At 49.0% G+C, this 17,477-nt stretch overlaps 1 protein-coding gene and 1 long non-coding RNA gene across 9 annotated transcripts in view; one reads left to right on the forward strand and one right to left on the reverse strand.

The window, feature by feature from the left end:
* LOC123800897 (uncharacterized) overlaps positions 1-13,561 on the forward strand; it is a 199,510-nt gene extending 185,949 nt beyond the window's left edge. For 3 of the 5 annotated variants that reach the window (XR_006782046.2, XR_015721990.1, XR_006782047.2), the window contains 4 exons: positions 350-512; positions 641-1,227; positions 1,785-1,879; positions 3,519-3,976. This is a non-coding gene — a long non-coding RNA (uncharacterized LOC123800897). Of the gene's footprint in view, positions 1-349; positions 513-640; positions 1,228-1,784; positions 1,880-3,518; positions 3,977-9,652; positions 9,869-13,414 lie in introns of those variants that run through there. The other 2 variants (XR_006782048.2, XR_006782049.2) reach the window with 2 other exon arrangements.
* MCPH1 (microcephalin 1) overlaps positions 1-17,477 on the reverse strand; it is a 242,014-nt gene that overhangs the window by 14,069 nt on the left and 210,468 nt on the right. The gene's annotated exons all lie outside the window — the stretch shown is intronic.

The following is a 17,477-nucleotide window of genomic DNA, read 5'->3' on the forward strand; positions in this document are numbered from 1 at the left end:
TTCACTAAGTACAGATTAATAAAGACTTCTTTTTAAGTGCAAATACCCCCTGGGAGATGTCCAGGGTGAACTGTCATCCGCATTTTGAATATTTTAATCAGCTTATTTCCCTGAGGATGGAACTGAACATTTGAGATAAGTGGGCTCAGAGAAACCAAGGATTTTGATGTGAGATATGTGGGAAGAGGGACTGAGGGGTGCATCTCAGGGGAGCGTAACCTGTGTGGGGCAGCATGGTGGGAAATGGGGTGACAACCAGCCTCAGGGCATGGACAGGGGCTGGCTCTGGAGGTGAGAGGGCAGCAAAGGATACCCTCCTCCAAAGTCGAACGAATTCTTCTTCCACCAGGTTTTCATACTCAGAAAAAGAATCTCAAGATGAAAAAAGTTGCTCCAACATTAATAGAATCAACCCAATATACTTAAATAGGGCCACGGAGTTCTCTTCTCTCCTCACCAGTTTGGAATTATGCAGCGTTAGACACCCCATTGAAGCACCTTCCTCTGATTGGGTAAGTGGTGCAGGATCTTGACAATGAAAGCAACACTTCTACTCATGTGTTACCTTTGTTTAATGCTTCTAGTAATTTCTAACATTCCTCTGAGATGGGGGTAGAAAGGGTCTCATTTAATTTTGCAGATGAAGACGTGGAGGTGGAAGCCTGGCAAGATAGATGCTTTGTTTAAAACAGTCAAGCTGCAAGAAAAAACCCACGATCCCTCAACTTGGTGAGTCACCTGTTGCGCTGTAACTAGAGATCAAGAAAGAAACTTACTTCCCAGCCCAAGGTAAGACTCAGGATTGGTCCAGGAAAATCACAGTGGTCTCAGTTCCCTTGCAGAGGACTGGGTCAAGCTTGGGCTGGACTGGACATGGCCAATGGGATCTGAGAATAAGTCTTCACTAATATAAACTGATGCATAAGCAAAAATACCTCTCTTACTGGCTGGACTCTGTCACGTTGACAATAGGACAGCTGGAATTACCGAAGCCACCTGAGGCCACAAACCATGCTGAAAACGGCCAAGTGGGAAGGCCTGGATCCTGGATCGCCTTTCTAAGTCACTGGATTGACCAAGCCAGGAATTGTCCTTTTGTTGTTCTTTCTATGTCGGGGGGTGGGGGTGATTTTTTTCATTTCTTTAAGCTACTTGTTGAGATTTGTGTTTCCAGGAGCTCGAAGCATCCAGATGCTGCAGTCCTTCGATCCCTGCCACCTACCAGAGGTAACCCCCGGTAACAACCGGTTTGCTATGTTTTTCTAAACTCTACAATGTTCACACACAAAAACATTCAGGATACAGTTTTTCTTAAAAACAAAAAAAATAGGATCAAGGACATATCTTGGTATGTGCATAAGCAGTAAATCAAACCCATATTTAACCCAAGAGAAAAGGACATACGTAAGCCTTTCAAATGGTCAGAATGTGACTTGAGTAGCTGACCGCTTTGAGTCTTCATTCCCCTCCCACGTTTACTGAGTGCTTACTGTCTACCGGGCACGTGCAAGACGCTGGGGAAGCAGAGAAGATTAAAACACGGTCCCTGACCTTGGTGTAAAGCACGTAATATGAAAGTCAACAGATGAAAATACTTCCTTTTATTTATTTATTCAGCTTGAAATTAGAGGAGGCAAAGAATTACAAAGATCTTATTCTTTACTCAACATAATTGAGACTACGTGCATGCTGACTCTCTAATCCTAAGTAAAACAATTTCTGGGAAAGCTTAATCAAGATTTAGGTTACCTAAAATTAAAAATTAATTTGGGAATTTATCCTAGGAATGCACCCCTCGATGTATATGAGGATATGCATGGACTGGAGTTCATCGCCATAGAGACGATGACTGTCAAGTTCTATTTATATTACGGAGACGGTAGGACCCACTATTCTCCTTATTACTGAGCTTCAGCTATGTGCACTCTCTAAGGGAAGGTCTCCAGAATGCCATCCTTCCCCAACACTCCCCGAGGACAGCCTGCCCCTGTCACTCAGCTCCATGCCCCCCTGGCACTTTCATCTTTGGGCCACAGCGGTCTGTAAGCATGGGTTCTGGTGCAGCCTAACCCTGGAGGCCACGTTCTGTCTCTGAAGGCACAGGTCATACACCGGCTTTGCTGCTGGATGTGCCACTGCCTTCAGAATTCTGACTGTGGCCAGCCAGCTTTACTCTCTAGCCCAGAGCACTGCCGTGTCCCCACTGGCACGTGCTGTAGGTGCCTGATGGCACCCTCTGACCATACCACCTTGCCCCGAAAGGCTTACAGCTTATCATTACCATTGCCTTCTTCACCCCTTGTGTAATAGCAATTCACGGCAATCCTGATTGCATCTCAAACTGGTCAACACCCATACAGTACAAAAGCTGTCAGCTGCAGAAACATGTCTGGGCTGCAGGGGGCACTAATAGAGGCTGGTGGAGGGTACAGGCTTCCTGTAGGGGTGAGGTGGGGGGGGGAAGCTGTTCCTGTACTTAAAGACGACCTCAGACATAACCAGGTTTATTGATACTGACCTAGAAGCTTCTTGCTAACTGTGCTTAAAAGATTTTTTAAAGAAATCGTAACTCTTAATAGTTCATTTTATTTAATTCAGATACTATAATGTTTCCAAGGAGAATTAACACGTGGATAGATTGAGAATATGGAAAGGAACCTGCAAATGAGCCAAACAATTGACTTTTCCATGGGCGTGGAGCCTTCCCTCCACCAGACAGGATTCGGCCCATGCCCACAGACAAGATTCGTTTGCACTGCCAATGGGTGGTTACAATTTACAGAACTGTCAGAGACTCAGAGGCAGTCTAAGCTAGAGTCGGGCAATCGGGCAGTCTGGAAAGGAGACCACAGTTTAAAAAGTGTAGTTGTCCAAGGAAGCACTAAATGTTTCCTACAAAGCCCAGGGTGTCAGTTGAAAAATGATGGAAGAAACGGGGATTAAGTGGAGGTAAGGGACTCCTCTAGGCTTAATTATCGTCCACCATAAACAGGACCGGTCAGGAGTCTGGGTGAATTTGGGGTAGAGTACAGAAGAGTTCCCACTTTTCTCTATGGCGATGTAAAATCAGTACATACACTAACATACGTGTGTGTGTGTAAGACAAGGAGAGGGCTGACAGAGGCTAGAAGTCGTTCTCTGCCAGGAAATCTTCATTTGAACCCTTGGTTGTAGAGGATGAGGATAGCTACAGAAGGGTCTCAGGTAGTAAAACTAAGAAATTAGCCGTGCTTTATAAAATGTTGCCTTTGCATTTCGTCTTCATCAAAAAAGCGATACTGATTTAATAGCTCAGAACTTTCCAATCTATTTACAAGGCAGTCAGCCAAGGCAGACCGTAATGTTGACAAAACGAAGCAGAGCAGACTTCCCCCTCCGTCCATGCTTCTAGCTTCGATGACTCCCAGATATTTAGCCCTGACCAAGATGTCGACCCCACGGCAGGGAGGGTTTTGATGGCTCATTTACTCCAGACATGGGCGTTGGATTTCAGTTGGTGAATTTGCTCTTCCCTCCAGGTATAGCTCACCTTGATGATTATTCTGAACCACTGATGATTTCCATAAGTACCAACAAGCCACATACAGAAGAGGAGGTACGAATCCACCGTTAGGAAATTCTCACAGCGAACTGCTCTACACTGGAAGAAACAGAAGCTCGGGGAGGTTGGTTTCTTCTAGCTTGCCTCATGACACACCAGTAGTGTGCGGCGGGTTTGAATAGAGGGTTTCAGGCCCCAGAGTCCTAGCCCTTTCCATAACTTCACATGGTCTCTGCTCCTCATGGATTCCTCTGTTCCCACACTGAACCCAACAAATGAAATCATGCCATGCGTCTTGAGATGTGATGCTGTCATCTCTTTCAATTCCCCGTGCTTCGGGTGGTCATACAAATCTATATGTGTGTTAACGCTCATAGAACTGAACATTAAAAAAAATGTCAAAGAGAAAATACAAAAATAAGTTTTTTAGCTTTACATTTGTCTATATCCCATTTTTCTTTCGAGGACAATTTAAGTGTTTCTTCTTCTATGAAGCCGTTTCTAAGAACACCCCTCTAAAATCTTACCAACCCATAGACAGGTCCACTCACTTGGAACTTGGCACGGACGCTCACCGGTAGCTAATATCCCAGCGGTGCAGAGGTGAGGCTAACAATGACAACAGCTGATGCGTGTGTTCACAGCTGTGGTCTGCAGTGGAAAGGGCCTGGGAGAGCACAGTGACCGTGGCTCACACTCAACAGACAGGGAAACCGAGGCCCAGGAGACAAAGCTCCTAATCTGACATCCGAGATCCAGGCAAAGCTTTCTCGTACTTCCTAAGATGCAAAATCCTCTTACAACTGCCAGTCACTGCTAGTGTGGGGTGGACCTGAAGAGCCCACATCTCCTTCTGTCCACTCATTAACATGTTTATTCATTCATCTGAGCCTCGGGGTAAGGCCTAAAGATGCAAAAACCTAAGGACACAGTGTTCGCTTCCCCAGGACTTTCTAGAAATTCCAGTATTAACAACGATCACATGGCACATCAAGTCATGGGGTGAGAGCCTGGGTAGACTTCACAGTGGTAGCTTTTGGCTTGGAGAGTGAGTAGAAAGGGGTTTGCTCCGAGAAAAGCACATGGAGGGGCACTTCAGGTCAATGGTGTCCAAAAGATCACAGTTCAGGAGAACGGGGGGTAAGGGATGAGGGGCTTGGCAGGTGATCACAAGAATGAAAACTAACTTCTAAGTATGTACCATGGTGAAGAGGCTGAGTCAGCAGGGGCTGGCCGAATCCTGATTATACAGCCCGCTACCTCGTTATTGGGGAGCCATGAAATCCGCATGTGGGGAAGATCACGCAGCAGACAACATGGAGGTGTGGGGATCAGAAGCAGGTGGACCCAAAGGGAAGAAGTGCAGTAATTTCAACAAGAACTGAGGCAGGGCGGGGCATGGGGAGCAGGAGGGGAAGTGTATCCAGGATGGAACAAGAAGGCCAATTCAACAGGAATCCTGTTGTCTTGTACGCTTCCTATTATAATGGGCACGGGTCAGCTCCAGAGTCATGAACAGAGCCGTGCATGGTGCTTGTAGCAAAGCTCAGCTGTTGGGGTTTTGAGGTTTTCAGTAAATCCTACCTCTTTTCCCCCAGTTCAACTGGGAGAAAAGATACAGGTGCCAAACACAGGAGACCGAAATCACCTTCAGTGGGCCTTGGACCTGTGGTCATGTGAGTCTGCTAATACAGCCCTGATGACCTAGGAGGCACCGCCAGAGGCATGGCTGGCTCCCCACCAAGGGCTTTCCTCAGGAAGGCAGGCAGATATGAAATGGGTGCCCAAGGAGCTGCATCAGGATGCCTGTGCGGCTTCCTCTGCCGGGCGGAGTGGCGGAGGGAGGGGCGGGAGGCCCCTCCTAATGCAAACAGGAGCGTGCAAATGGCTGAGGCACGGGAGGGGGGGGACTCACGGTAGGTCAGCTGGGGCAGACTTGGGTGAGATCCCCAGCTCTGCAGGAGCCCCCTCAGAGAACGGATGCCAGCGCTACCCACTGCAAAAGAGAAGTTAGACCCCAAGACAACTGGAAACACAGAATAAGAAGCTTCACCTTCTAAAAATGTCGGTGCCTACACCTGACCGTGCTGAATGGGCTGAATATATTAGGGTAAAATGAGCTGGTTGTTAGTGGTACTGAAAAGAAAAAACAAGGTCCATGGTCCTGGGAAATTAAAAAAACAAACCTGTTCTGTGTGTTTAATTTTTATGGGATTTAGGCAAATGAAGACAAGGTCTTCAAATGACATAATGAGTCCTGAAACTGCATAAACCCCCTCAACTTCCAATGAAAGGCTGTCCTTGCTCCTCTCTGAGGCTTCCAAGCCCCTTCTTAACTGGCCCACAGGTTTGAGTCTCACCTGCTCAGGTAGCCCGGCCCCTCCCCTCCATGCAACTGCCCCTCCTCTCACTTCCTGATCGCTATACCCCAGCTCATTGTCCCTCCCATCCCAACTCCTGGAAAGTTAAAAAGACACATAAGTGATCCTTTGAACACCCTGCATAGTCTCAGGTGCCTGGTCCCCCCTTTTCTGATGGGCTTGTTCTGCACCCACCTCAGGCTCTCACACCTGGTACCCGAGTCCCATACCTGGCAATGCGCTCTCCCTTCCAAAGCTTACAGCCCATGGCCAGTCGTTACTACCGTCCCCATGGTTCCTCCAACCTTCTGTTAGCCTGGTCCCAGTCAGCCGGCAGCCCACTCCCCCCACCCACCCAACAGCAGGAAGGGACACTTTGCCGGTTCCCTGAGGCACAGCCGCACCTGCTACTGCAGACAGACCGTCCCTTGATGGGCAAAGCCATGTGTCCGCTAGGGCCCCTCCCCATCCATTCTCACTTCCTTCCCCGATCATCAGAGCCTGCTAGCTGTATTCACACCGGCATACACAGTCCCGTCATTCCGCGCAGCCCCGAACCGCTCCTTGCTCACCAACACCTTGGCCAGGCATCCCCCTCTTCTCTGTGTCCTTCCCTAGCACAACTCCTCGAAAAAGCAGTCTCTGCCGGCCTCTCCTTCCCACCTCCCTCCCATCCACAGTGACTCCGATGGTCCCTCCCACCACCAAGACCCCCCAAGGCTGACTCCTCCCACAGGGACCAGCAGGATGCTGCACACCGCGGCCCCTCCCGCCACTTCAATCACCTTTGCTTGGCTTCTGGGCCCACGTTCCCTAATCTCCCCTTCTGCCCTGCTGTGCTCGATCTTTCTCTTCTTCCTGACCTCTTAATGCTCCAGGGCCACAGCGCTCCATGCTGGGACCTCCTTCTGCACTCGCTCCTTGGTGACCTCGTCCAGAGTCCAGGCCTTACACAGCTGCTGTGTGCCTCACAGGCACACGCCCACATTTTGTCTCTAGCTCAGACCTTCTCCCTGAATCCCAGACCAACGTGCTCTCTCGGCCTCTCCCCCGGATCTCTAACAGACCTCACAGACCCAAACCAGCCTCTCCTCCTCCCTCAACCTCCTTCTTCAGCCTTCTCTGTTTCTGGCCATTCCATCCTTACAGGCACCCAGGCCCAACACACGGAAGTCAGCTTCTCCTTCAAAACACATGCAGATGAGGACTGTTCCTCATTGTTCTGCACTCCGGTCCAAGCCAAGACAACACCGCTTACCTGGGTTAATGCCTCTGAGCTGGTGTCCCTACTTTTAAATGTGTCCCCCCTACTGACTCTTCTCAATGGAGTGAGAATTTTAAAAACCTAAGGTTATGTCTCTTCTCTGCTCAAAACACTGGTGCCCCATTTCATTCAGAAGAGGGGCTAAACCCTTGAGTTAGGCACCATGACCATTGCTTCCCTCTTAGCACCTTCCTCCTAGTTTATTCCCCCCTCCCTTCTCTGCGGTTTCTGAACACACCAGAGTACTTGTGCCTCAGGGCCTTTGCACCAACTTTCCCTTCAGCCTGGGATGTTCCTCCTTCAAATGGCCACACGGATAATTCTCTCACTTCTTTCGAGTCTTTACTCAGCTGTCAGCATTTCCATGTGGCATCCCCCACCAACCCTACTCAAAATCCCAACGCCTTTATTCTTTTTCTTGCCACACATTTTATTGGCTTTTAATATAAAATTTACTCTATGTTTCTCATGCTAGAATCTAAGGGCAGGAATCTTTGTTTTGTTCAACAACATATCCCCGGCACCTAGAGCAGTGCCTGGCACATAGTAGGTGCTCAGTTATACTAGTTTGAGTGACTTTATTGAGTGACTATGGAGTGTTGTCTTCTGGAGTCTGATTTCAGGACAGCTTCTGCTCTAGCTACCACCCTCCCCAGAGGGATATCAGAGCAGCAGTGACAAGACAAAAAGGGCAGAGAGCAGGATGGCTGGGCATGCTGGGAAAAAGTTCCATGGGGCAGTAGGGCCTTCAGCTGCCCCGAAGGAGGAGGAAATGGAAAAGCACAGGTGGGAGACCAAGGACAAGTCTGCGAGGAACAAGAGCACAGAGGTGGACAGGCGGAGACAGGGAGGTGGTCAGCCGAGGCAGGAGCAAGCCCCTGTGTCTGTGACAGACCAAGAAAGAGAGGGTGGAGGACGGGCCAGCTGGGGGAGTGGGCAGAGGGTGCCGGGGCCCAGGTGAGCATCTCACGACACGACACTGGGCATTGCAGAGGACGTGCTGGAAGAGACAGGTGTGGTGCTGGCAGAGCAGGGGTGGGTAAGGGTGTTGATCACCAGGGTCACTGAGGGGGTCGAGAAGGGGTGGTGCATCTACGGGAGACCCTGAAGGCAAGAAGGTAAGAGCTGCTGGCGGGCAGCCTGTGGGGGACGAGAAGGGGGGCTCCAGAGGAACCCCCGCCAGGATGGCAGGAATGCTGACTCCATGGAGCACTGGGCCGTCTGTGGGGAGGGCGGTGTGGCGGGGGAAGGGGGGCCGAGGTGTGCAAGCCAGTCGGAAGTCAGACCCACACTTGTTCGTCAGTCGCTGGCACTCAGAGCTCAAGACTGCTGCCACTGGTGTCGTCCCCGGGGGCTCACGGCAGAGCCCAAGCCCCTGCACCGAGAGTAACATTCTTTTCCATCACATGGTTCCTCCACTCTGTGACACATCTGCTTGTTGTCCTACTACCATGTTCTCAATCCTCACCAGTAAGTGCACAGCTCACAGGGACGGCCAGGGCACGTGCAGCTGAGTGACCTCTGAAAACAGGACCGCTTGAACCTGCTCACATTTCCAATGAAGTACTCCAGCACCAAAGGGATTACGTGCCTCCAAACTGTGCACTTTGCGGACAAGCAGACCAAAGCCGAGTTACTAAGGAGGTGCCGGGGGCCACACAGTGTGTAAAATGAGTGGACTGCAACAGAGGGGTCCAAAGCTCGCGTTCCCACGTACCCACCAGCAGCGGCGCACGGGGCTGGGGTGGCAGGGAGGACAGCAACCACGACGAAGCACGCACGATCCCTCCAGGCCAGTCCTGTCTGCCATCGCCGGTACCACTCTGAGCTTTGGTTTGGGCCCAGGGGAGTGCGGACAGGACAGGAGTGCACCAGGCCGCGCAGTAAGGCAGGCAGTCTCGACAGTGTCTGGTACAAGATGCCCTCCTCCCACCTGTTTTCGGCAGCTCTGGGCACTATTGACGACATCCCCACCCTCCTGGCCTAGGACGAATTACCCCTGGCTTTCTCCCTCGGCTGTGCTCTTCTTCCTCTCTGGCCCCCGGTGCTGAGAACTCCTCACAGCCCCCTTCTCTACCTCCCCAGAGTCCTCTGCAGAAAAGCAACATACCCCACCTACTACAGAGCTTTCCTCTGGCCTCAGGGACCGTATAATCAACCGCCTGCCGGCCTCTGTTTCTGGAACATCACAGGCCCTGTGCACTCAACACACCGAAACCTTAACTCATGCTCTTCATTCCCAAACCAGGTCCCACTACGTAACAGCTAGTAACAGCCAACCGTGTGCAGGCACTTGGAAGCACCTTCCATGAGTTAGCTCATTTAATCCTTGAAATAGGTGTCTAGGAGAGACACCCACTGTTTGCAGCTGATAGCAGAGAATGACGCAGACAGTCCATCTCCACCAGGTCATAGAGCTGGGAGGGGGAGGAGCTTGGACGCTAACCCCGCCAAGCTGTGTGGATGATTACATAATGCTGCTTTCAGAATTTCGAGGAAGGCGACTGGCCACCTGGGCGTCATCTTTGATGCGTTTCTTGCCTGCGCCTTCCACACCCAGTTTATCACCAAGTCTAGTGGGCTTTCCCTCCTGAGCATCGTCCCAAGTCCATGCTCTTCAACAGCGCCATCACCACCCTCGCCCACCGGCAGCTTGCAAACGGTCGGGATCCACCCGGGGTCCACTCCTGTTCCTGCACCCAGGTGAGTGCATTTAAACGTGGCCACCATCAGGACACTGAACGTCTCCAGCTCTCCAGACGGTGGCCCCTGCCAGGGTGGACGGCCACTCTGAGTGCGGTCATCATCGGTGACACGGCTCTGCTCTATTACTGAACCACAGAAACGCACTCATGTGCTACATACCCTGTTGTATCTGGCTTCTCTTGCTCAGCACAATATCTGAACAAAACAAAACTTAAATGGCCTACAAGATCTCCAGTGACCCAGCCTCTTCTTCTACCTGAGGCTGAATCTGGCTTCATCCTCTCCCTCCTCTCTGTTCTGCCTCAACAGTCTCCTTCCAGGTCATATGCCCTTGCTGGTCCATTCTGGCCACAGGGCCTTGAAACATGCTGCTTTCTCTGCTAGGTTGGTGAGTCGATCCCTCGTTGGTCAGATTAACTCCTATGCACCATCTGCATTTTGGCTCCTTGTCATCTCTTCAGGAAAGGCCATGCTGTTCCCCAGCTAAATCAAACCTGCATCATTCCTTTTTTATTTAATAAACACTTAGCACTTCTTAGGTGCCAGCCACTGTCCTAAATATTTTATAAATATTAACTTATTTAATCCTCATAAAAATTCTGCAGGGCAGTTACTCTTATTATCCCCCCTTTCCATGCGAGAAACTGAAGACCCAGAGAGGAAGTATCCTGCCTGAGGTCACAAAGCTAATGGATAAAGAGCCAGAGCTGGGAGCCCTCTGCTGGCCCTGGGGCCTGTCCTTCCTCTGAGGTCACAGTGCTTCAGTGTCCTCCCAACACTGTACCTGTTACACCGGGGACAATTTCTGGCCCAGCAGGGGAGGGGGGGGGGCTCTTGATAAATGAGTGAATGAACAGGTGTCAGTGACTATATTTAGACGACACATCTCAGGTACAAGTAGCCGGTGGTTACATATGTGTATTGAGTATGTGTATACAGTTGTCCACCCCTAGCTGCAGCTTTGCTTTCCACAGTTCAGGCGACCTGGGGCAACTGCAGTCAGTCCCAAAGCAGAGCCTCCTACCTGCGGATTATCAGAAGGACGGCAGTAACCTGGGGTTATATCACCCACGATGCCTACGTCGTTCACCTCGATGCCTCGCATCTCGGAGGCATTTTTTCATCTCACATCAGTACAAGGGGGAGGTGATAAGATGTCTTGAGAGAGAAGACCACATTCACAGAACTTCTACAACAGCATATTGCTAGAACTGGTTTTATTGGTTGAGCTCATACTGTACCTAATATATAAATTAAATGTAATCACAGGTACCCATGTACAGGAAACACATAGCCTATACAGGGTTCCAGAGCATCTGCGGTTTCAGGCATCTACTGGGCATTTTGGAACGTGTCCCTACGAATAAAAGGGGGGGACTGCTATATATGTGCATCAGTACCTGCTTATGTTGCAGGGATAATTTTGTTTTTTGTGTGTGAGATCGTCACTGGGAAGCTGAACCTACAGAGCCAGCCACGAGGCGACGACTTTGTTACCTACTCAGGTCCGTGCCACACGTCCCCAACCTCCACTGGACAAGCCCGAGGGTGTCTAACTCAGTACATCTGCAATATAGCTTTGTTACTAACTCAGATCTGTGCCACACGTCCCCAACCTCCGCTGGACAAGCCAGAGGCTGTCTGACTTAGTGCATCTGCAATATAAATCATCTTCCTTCTTAACCTGGCTCCTGTTTCCCTTTCTGTCACAATCACCCAGTCTTGAAACTTTAGGAACACCTTTAATTTCTCCCTCTGCTTGGCCTTCCTATTAGCCAAGTTCCGTAACAACTCTTGGGTCAGCTCTGCACAGTTCCCGTGCTACAGCCCAGGTGATACGGCGGAGCCAGTGCTGGCCTCTGCTCCAGGAAGAACCTGTGTTTAAATCCCAGCTCTGTTGCTTCATCTCTGAGTGGTCTTGGATAAGTCCTCAAGGACCCTAAGTCTCAGCTTCTGCAAGTGTAAATAATCATGATATCTACTTAGCAGAAGTGGTGGAAGGAAGGGGCACTTGGGTGGCTCAGTCCGTTAAGCGCCCAACACGTGATTTCGGCTCAGGTCATGATCTCACGGTCATGAGATCGAGCCTCAGTGTGGAGCCTGCTTAAAGATTCTCTGTCTCCTTCTCCCTTTGCCCCTCCCCGCTCTCCCACTCTTAAAAAAAAGAAAAAGAAATGTTGGAAAGAAGAGTGAAAATATATGAAAAGCACAATGCCTGGCCCCTAGAGCGTTGCTAAAGAAATACCTGCTTTTATGTTATTACCTTCGTCCAGATGCTCTCCCCTTCCATGGGGCCAGTCTCTGTATTTAACGTCCCAGAGAGTAGGCTCTGAGGATTCTGGCTTGCACAGCTTGTAGGTACTGGTCCCCTTCACTGTGATTACCAAGGCAGTGGCTCTTGGAACTAACAGTTAAGATACTAAATAATAACTGTTAACATTTACTGCACATTGCATGCAGCGCATGTGGCTATAACATGCCAGGTACGCTCCACGAAATATCCAATTTTAATTATTACAAAAATCCCGTAAGGCAGAGACCATCATTATCCATGTTTTACAGGTAATAAAACTGAGGTACGGAGTAGTTTGGCCAAGGTACCGTGCTGGTGTGTGGAGGGCCAGGCATCCAGACCGCATCTGTCTCACGCAGAGCCTGTGCCCTTCACCGTGAAACATGCTCCCTTAAAGTTCATGACCTGCAGAGCTCAGGAATGACTGACAGTCTCCAGATTTCTAAGTACAAACAGGTGTACATCCATCAGTTCCTGTGATAGTAACTATCTGAAGATCTTCAGGTCTTCAGGAACCATCTTTGTCTTTCAGATAGGTCTAACTTCACTAAATTTCTCTAGTTCAAATTCAAGCTTGATTTCTTGGCTAACGTGAGATTTGAATGTACAAAGATTGCACTTGGAGTCCTGGCTCCTCCGTCCTGTAGCTACGCGATCTGGCGCAACAGAGCCTGTTAGATCTGGTTCCTTGTGCAAAATGCAGATGATGGCCCCCCAGAGTTATTGTGGATCAGTCACATCTTTCCCCTTGTTATGTTGCCATCAAATGCAAGCCTAGCGTTGCTGGATGAGTAAGAGTGTGCTGTAACTACTGAGTCCCCACACAACGTGAGGGCTGAGCTGGGAACTGCGGTGGTGGCCTCCAGGACAAGGCACAGAGCCTGCACTCACGGAAAGTTACAGGGCCCTGGGAAGTTAAAAAAAAGCTCTATCTAGATCCTTAAAGAACCTTACGCAATGCCCAATGGGATATGCCAATGAAGGAGAACAGTCTAGATGGCAGACAACTGCCCCTCTGTGTCTGAGACGGAAGCACGCAACTTTTAACAGCCACAACAGGGAGACCGGAGCCTGCCAAAGCAAAGAGACTCTAAAGACCAGTAAACACGGAGCAAATGATTCCAAGAATCCTTACGGTTCTCGGCAGAAAAAGCCTCATGCAAAAATGAGTGTTGTCAGACTTGGGAGGGCGGTTTCTATACTCAGGACTGGTTTTAATTTTTTAAAATTATTTTTAATTTTTTTCCTAGCTTTACTGACGTGGAACTGACATATAAACAGCATTGGCTCTTACACTATAGTTTGAAACTGTTTTGGAAGCAAAAGTGAAGAGAAATTCCAAAGAATTGATCCAAAGAAAAGAAAAAATAAAAAAATTAGGTAAGGGTGGAGGAGAGATGGGGGAGGCAAGTGTCTGCCTGGCTCCCTGGCCAAGCACCGGTGACATTTCCTCAGTAACGAAACTCCCAGGAAAAATCATATCCATGCGGTTGTGGAAGAGGAAGAACGGAAAGGCCTGTCCAGGGTGAGGGGGTTCACTCTCCTAAGAGTTCTTCCTCAACAAGAAGGTGGCTTCCCTTTCCCAAAAGTTCCATGCAAACGAGCCCTGCCATCCGTTGGCCATAACAGAGGATAATGTAAGCACAGGCAGAAGGCATTTTCCCCTTTTGCTCTGAGCGCTCTTAAGACGTCGCCGTTGGAACTCTGTGTGCGCCAAACTTGGATTTTTTTTTAAAGGCGTCACTTGAGTTTTAAAGGCTACGTAAGTGATGGGAACATAATCGTCTTGGGAATCCACAAATAACTCTTTAAAAAGTCATAAATCTGCATCGCATGCCTCATAGTTTTCAACAACGGCGAGAAATAGGTCAGAGCCCGAGCTCAGTAGTTTCCTTCCCTCTTTAGCAGCCTGAGCACTGGTGGCTCTGGGCCTTTTCGTGCTTTCGCGGTAAATACCTAGGCTCTCCAGCCAGACTTGGACCTGAGCTGCTTTTAATTTTCATTTTTCAAAAATCATGATAGTACCACCCGCGGAAATTGCTTCAGAACCTTTTCTTTGACCCTTTAAGAACTGTCCTGGTAGGTGGGGGTGGGTGGGAAACCCTGCAAACTTATAAAAACACTAGAGCAATTCCATAGTGTAATGTAAAGTTGGGGGGTTCTAAGCGAAGTTTCGGAAAGGGCCACCAACCGGCCCCAGGGTGGCCTGGCAGGTGCTTGTGGCTGCAGTGAGAATGGCCTGGGAGGCTTTTAAAGTATTGCAAGGGCTCCCCCTGGGCCAGTTAGGTCCCAACAGCTGTGTGGAGGGAGGTGAGGCCTGGGCGGTAGGTGCTTTTAAAGCTCCCGGAGTGAATCTAGGGGTTCTCAAACTGGACTGCATTGTGCAGCCACCTGGAAAGGAGAAAAAAGACCCAACCCCAGACATTCTGACTTAATTAAAGGGGGTGTGGCCTGGGGAGCAGTTTAAAAATCTCCCCAGGTGACTCTAAAGAGCAAGAAGCACCCAGTTATACTCAAAGGGGTTCTGAATAAAAACCAGTCTCCCCATGGACTGTTCCAATACCGAGCATCGACAAGACAAGTGGGTACTGTTTGCCTTGCACTGATCTGTCTACCAAAGAAGAATGACATAGGGTTGCAGTCTTAAAAAGCTTGAAAGCTGAAATAAATCATGAAAGCAAATCAGCTTTGGGGATTGCAATTTCAATTTCAAAACAAGTACAGCCACGAGCTGTACTTTTCCAGTTCTCTCTGGATGATCCGTTGGCAGCCACCTGCCTTTCCTCCCACTTCTCTGCAGGCCCTGGGGCCCCCACCGTGCCAGCCCCACCATGCTAGCACATACAGCCTGGGGCTGGCATGTCAGGGGTCAGGGTGGGCTCTGAGCTGCACTCCCACCTCCGCAGGTAGGCCTGCCCTTCCTTCCTGGCTCCTCCTCCGGTCCCACTGGAGACGCCTGCTTGGGCTGTAGCTCGTCCTGCGGAGCGTGAGCACCGGCCACGGCCCTAACCAGCACTCATCTCCTGGGGTGCTGTCCTGGTAGGTCGGGGGGGGGGGTCTCCTGGGGTGACCAGGACGAGTATTCCACCTGGGTGGCCTTCCTCACCCAGAGCCCTGCCTCAGTGCGGCCTGCCAGTCTCTGCTCTGCCTCCAAGTGCATACTGGCGAGGACCCAGCTTTACAATATGGTCTCCTAGTTTCCCAGGGTTGCAATCTTTTTTGTTTGTTTTCTTTTGGTCTCCACATTTTCTCATGGGCATCTTCCTCCCTCTGAGGTATCTCCATTGCACACTACTGTTCAGTGTGGAGGGGGGAGCGAGAAAGAGGCATTTCCTCTGTGCCCTCCCGTCAGCTGACGATCCCCAGCTGTAGGACTCAGGGAAGGCCCTCCAAATAGGGCACGGATCTTGTTCTAAAGCAAATGACCAGGACACCTCACATAAATCAGGCTTTTTAAAGAAGACTTCATTCAAAGCCATATTGTGGATCGAGAGTTATAAAATGACCTATTGTGAATTTTACTTTGAGGCCCCTTTATAATCCACTCTTGTGAATTTCCAAGTTAAAGTGGCTTTTATTTGATTACTCAAATAACTTTTTTTTCTCCTCTTAATTGAGGGTTCCCAGATAGTTTAGATATTTTAATCTCTCTACAAGTAAATGAAACAACTTTATCATTTGAAAGTTTCAAGGACTTGTTTTTCCTTATAATCAGACATATTCTTCACAGTATGAGGGGGAAAGGCACTCTCCAGACTCCTGTCATTCTTCTGCACTTAGCTATTCGTTGGCTGCCTATAGAAGCCACTGAACTAACCAAGTGTTTAAAATCTTGTTTACAAGTTTTTTCTATTAAAGCGAAATTTACCAATCTGCCTTTATTATTTCTTAAAAAGGAAATTAACATTTTCTTATTTTACAAAAACAGTTTCTTTAATTTCCAATGCTTAAAACAGAAATTTGATATTCTCCATATCCTTCAAATGAAAGCTCAGGCCAGTGGCAGACCCCACCCCCTGGGGTTTTCCAAGAGTCTCATCCTAGAGGAGCACATCTCCCTCCAGAATCTAGCACACACGGTCTGGCCGTTCAGGCATAAGGATTATTTTAGAAGGAACAGTGGTTTGTGGCATTATGTCTCAGTTTAAGGACATGTCCTTGTTCATATCTGTGATTTATTTGCTGCTGAGTCTTTGGTCAGAAATGCAACCCCGGCCATACTTATAGTGTGGTTTCTGGGAATGCCTCACAGGGAAAGGCCAGGGACTCCCTGCTCTTAAGTTTCAAAACACTTCCCCCTGGGTGAAACAAGTTCTTTTTCAATGAATATTAAGTCCCAAGGGAGTAGGGGCACAGGGAGGGAGGAGATACAGGACAACTGACAAACTCTAAGGAAGGAAAGATCCTATCTGGATGTCAACATTTGGAAGAAGGGATAAAAAATGCACCCCCCGCCCATGAGTGATCTTTGTAGACTTTAGGAACCTGGCAAGAACAGGGGGTGGGGTACCAGGAGGCCTGGGTTCCCTCTGGTTCTACACTCACAGCTGACCGTGAGGTCATAATCCTAGAGACTTCACTCCACCTCTACCCCACCTTAAAAGGGAAATAAAAGGAGGAAAAAGGAGGGCACCTGGGTGGCTCAGTAGGTGAAGTGTCTGCCTTCAGCTCAGGTCATGATCCCACAGTCCTGAGATTGAGTCCTGCATTGGGCTCTCTGTTCCTCGGGGAGCCTGCCTCTCCCCACCCTCTCTGTTTCTCATGAATGAATGAATGAATGAATGAATGAATAGGAGGAAAAAGGAGTAACAGATTCTCTGTGAAGTAACAGAAAGACTGTTAGTAGAACCATTTCTTTATGCCCAAGTTCTTAGTCTATAACACAAAGGGACCATACTAGATAATTTCCTGATCTTTCTGTGTGGACATTTTTGAGTTGATGGTTCTTTCTGATCAACTTCTCTGCTCCTACTCCTTTGTACTTAGCAACTCAACTTCCCACTCACCCCGCCAGCTAATTTCGAAAGCTTCTATTGTATTTGACTTCATAATTCTAAGAAACTGGGTCCATATTATAAAAATATGCTGGAAATTCAGGTATTCCCTGGAACATTGCATCGTATTTTAACCTACTCAATCCGTTGGTCCTGGAGATTTATTAGAGGATTTGTGGGGGTGTTTTGTTTTTCTTTTTGATGCTGTTTTTTTTTCTAATTCATCATTAGAATACTACTGAAGTACAACCCAGAAACCAGATTTGAATGGTCCAGTTTCTACTTATCTGTTGGCTGTGGCTGTGCTCACCGTCCTTGT

The sequence above is a fragment of the Ursus americanus genome, chromosome 27 (assembly GCF_024610735.1).
Source record: "Ursus americanus isolate L20-20 chromosome 27, mUrsAme1.1.p, whole genome shotgun sequence".
In the NCBI taxonomy this organism is placed as follows: Eukaryota; Metazoa; Chordata; class Mammalia; order Carnivora; family Ursidae; genus Ursus; species Ursus americanus.